The sequence below is a fragment of the Orbicella franksi genome, chromosome 1, assembly GCF_964199315.1.
Source record: "Orbicella franksi chromosome 1, jaOrbFran1.1, whole genome shotgun sequence".
Taxonomy (NCBI): domain Eukaryota; kingdom Metazoa; phylum Cnidaria; class Anthozoa; order Scleractinia; family Merulinidae; genus Orbicella; species Orbicella franksi.
The window spans coordinates 18,600,627-18,604,535 of record NC_138145.1 but is presented as its reverse complement, the minus strand read 5'-3'; positions in this window follow the sequence as shown (position 1 = coordinate 18,604,535).

The window sequence follows — 3,909 nt, the reverse complement described above, 5'->3', positions numbered from 1 at the left end:
TTTCGCATATCACGAATAAGGAACTGAAGGGCAAATTCTACCGCGAAGAAAACCTTAGTCTGACCAGACTTCTGGAAATCGTGAGCACCTATCACCATAAGGATGCCTTGGTTCTCGTAAGCGAAGAAACTGTGAATCGTACCTGGGAAGACCGAAGTAAGGGCGATAAAGGAGCGAAGAGCAAGCAGCCATGGCAAGGCAAATGTTGGAGATGCGATAAGACAGGTCACATGGCGAAAGATTGTAAAGTTTCTCGTAACCATACTTGCAGCAAATGTGGAAAACGTGGGCACATGGAGGTCTGTTGTCACACGAAACAGGATAAACATGGCAAAGGAAGAGGCAAATCTGGAAGAAAACGAGAAGGCGTACGAACCATAGGCGACCAGCCTGACCAAGATGACGTGGAAGGAAGCGAAGTCAGTAAAGATGATGGATTCTATGTCTTTAGCACCTCAGATGGTGAGTCAAACACTTTACCTCTTATGATTGAAAGTGAACCTGTCAATGTCATCATAGACTCAGGTGCTACCTGCAACTTAATGTCTGAGCCAGTGTTTGATAAAGTGTCCAATGGAAAGCTAGAGTTGTTAGAGACTGACAGGAAAGTTTATGCTTATGCATCTCAGCAGCCGTTAAAGCTTAGAGGAAAATGCATGTTGAACATTAGTGTACCTAATACACAAACGTCGTTAAAAGCTGAGTTCTTCGTAATGCCAGGCTCCGCAGACACATTGCTGGGCAGGAGCTCTTCTGAAGAATTAGGTGTCTTGAAAGTGGGTGTTTCTGTGAACGCTTGTCAACTCAAAGATGTTACTGATAAGAAGGCTGCCCTTAAGGCAAAGTACCCTCAAGTGTTTACTGGTCTTGGAAAATTGAGAAATTTCCAATTAAAACTGCATGTAGATGAAAGTGTCACCCCAGTTGCTCAAGCTATGCGAAGAATTCCGTTCAGCAGGAAACAAAAGGTTGTTGACAAACTAGAGGAACTTGAGAAGCTTGATGTGATAGAGAAAGTGAACGGTCCAACAAGTTGGATTAACCCCCTTGTTAGTGTCGAAAAGCCAAATGGTGATGTTCGCATATGTTTAGACATGAGGCAAGCCAATCGAGCGATATTAAGAGAAAAACACCCTGTGCCTACCATTGAAGAGACACTGCAAGAAATTTCAGGGGCAAAAGTGTTCTCCAAGTTAGATTTGAACATGGCATTTCACCAAGTAGAACTTGCTCCAGAGTCAAGAGACATTACCACTTTTGCAGGACCTAATGGTCTGTACCGCTACAAACGTCTGATATTTGGTGTCAATATGGCCACTGAGAAGTTCCAACACATCATCTGGCAGATACTCAAAGATTGCCCTGGCGCTCACAATATTCATGATGATATCCGTGTAGTTGGCGCTTCTGAAGAAGAACATGACGAAAGGTTGAATCAAGTCATGAAGAAATTAGAAGAGAGTGGCTTAACACTGAATTATGAAAAGTGCCAGATCGGCGTGAATAGCATGGAGTACCTTGGTAACGTGTTAACTGACGAGGGATTACAAGTATCTGGTGACAAAGTTGAAGCCATTGTGCAAGCACCAAGACCAAAGGACCAGTCAGAGCTGCAAAGCTTCCTTGGTTTGGCACAATATTGTTCAAGGTTCATTCCAAGCTTCGCGATCATTGCCAGCCCACTGTGGGATCTAACCAAATCACATGCCAAATGGAAATGGGGCACTGCTGAAGAGAAGGCTTTCCAAGCAGTCAAAATGCAGCTGACGCAGGCACCAGTCATGGCATTCTTCAAACAAGGAGCGGAGACCCGTGTCACCACAGACGCCTCACCAGTAGGTATCGGAGCTGTCTTGGAACAAAAGCAAGCTGATGGCCTGTACAGACCTGTACACTATGCTAGCCGAAAACTAACTCCACCCGAGAGCAGATATTCTCAGTTTGAGAGGGAGGCACTGGCGGTGAAGTGGGGCTGTGAGAAGTTCTTCCTGTACATCCATGGAAATGAGTTCGAAATTTGCACTGACCATAAGCCGCTGGTCACTGTGTTTGGTCCACATTCAAAACCACCTTCAGCCAGAATTGAAAGATGGTTGTTATACATGCAGCAGTTCAAGTTTAGCATCAGACACATCCCTGGCAGAGAAAACGCCGCTGACGCATTGAGCAGATTGCCAGTAGATAGTACTCCTGATGCAGCCATCAAGCAGACAGAAGAATATGCACGCAGCATAGTTGCTGATGCCATACCTGCAGCATTAGCACCCCGCCAAGTTGAGAGAGAATCAGAGCGAGACCCTACCCTGCAACTGGTTTGCCATGCCATAACTTCTGGTGATTGGTCGAAACTCCAAGGAACAACCTACAAAGCTGTTAGAAATGAACTCTGGATAATGGGACAGCTGGTTATGAGAGGAAACAAAGTTGTCATTCCAGAAAAGTTGTGGAACCAGACCATTCAACTGGCTCATGAGGGTCACCAAGGGATGGTGCGAACGAAATCTCGATTAAGAGAGAAAGTATGGTGGCCAGACCTTGACAAACAAGTTGAAAAGTTAATCCGAGCCTGCTACCCATGCCAGCTGGTTGGACCCAGACCAAAGCCAGAACCAATAAGGTCAACACCACTGCCTCAAGGCCCATGGAGTGAAATTGCTGTGGACTTACTAGAGATTCCAAAGAAGGGACACTTGCTCGTTGTAGTTGACTATTATTCTAAGTGGCCAGAAATAGCTTTTCTGACCAAGACAGATGCAGGAAATGTGATCAAATGCATGGAGAGCATGTTTCGCACTCATGGTTTGCCTGAAACCCTCAGAAGTGATAATGGTCCACCGTTTGCTTCACGAGAATTTGAAGAATTCCTCGAGTACTTATCGATTGATCACAAGAAGGGCATCCCGTATTGGCCTCAAAGTGATGGCGAAGTAGAGAGGCTCAACAAAACCCTCCTGAAGGCAATCCGAATAGCACAACTACAAGGCAAAGATTGGAAGAGAGAAGTACAAGACTTTCTTTTCCAGTATCGCCGCACTCCCCATACAGTCACTTCACTATCTCCAGCTGAGCTCCTTATGGGCAGAAAGTTAAGAGATAAGTTGCCACAGGTTAAACCTTCTCGTGATCAGGCTACTGAAGCAGAGTGGCAAATTCTTCTCAGAGAAAGGTATGCTCGCAGGAAGCTAAGAGAGAAAGAGTATGCTGACTCCAAGAGACATGCCACAACAAGTGACATTGCAGAGGGCGACATGATCCTGCTACGTCAGAACCGCGAGATCAAGTTGTCACCAACATTTGAGCTCGAGCCGTATCGAGTAGTAGAGAAGAATGGAAATGCAGTTATCATTGAGAATTCTTCTGGCCAAAGTAAAATGAGGAATACTGGTCACATGAAGAAGTTTGTAGACCCAGGTGCTTCAGGAACTGAGCCCCCGGCTCCGTCAAAAACAACTGACACACCCAAAGAAGGAGCTAGTTTCGAGCAAGATTCGATGGATGGAATTCAGCCAGATTCCCAAAGACAAACTGTACCTTCTGCAGTTCCAGAAAAGCCAGATAGTCGTCCAGTCAGAAAAAGAGAGAGCCCTAAGTGGATGAAGGACTTTATTTGCCAAAAGTGACTGAACTCTAAAGACTGTTTATCGTGTATCAATTGTCGACATTTTATTCATTTGTTTTGAGACATTGAACTGAAAGAGCCAAGATTAGTTCATATGTTTTTTTTATTAGACTTTGTGGAGCTCTTTATTAAGTTAGGGAGGGATGTAGTGTATGTCCATATATGGTATTTCCTTATTTGGAAGTGACCATGTGCTTGAATAGAAGAGACCATCTAAAATGGCGGATTAAAACGTTGTGTTGTCAAATCCAGTCTCTGTTTGTTCCCCAAACACCACACCGATGTTGTCA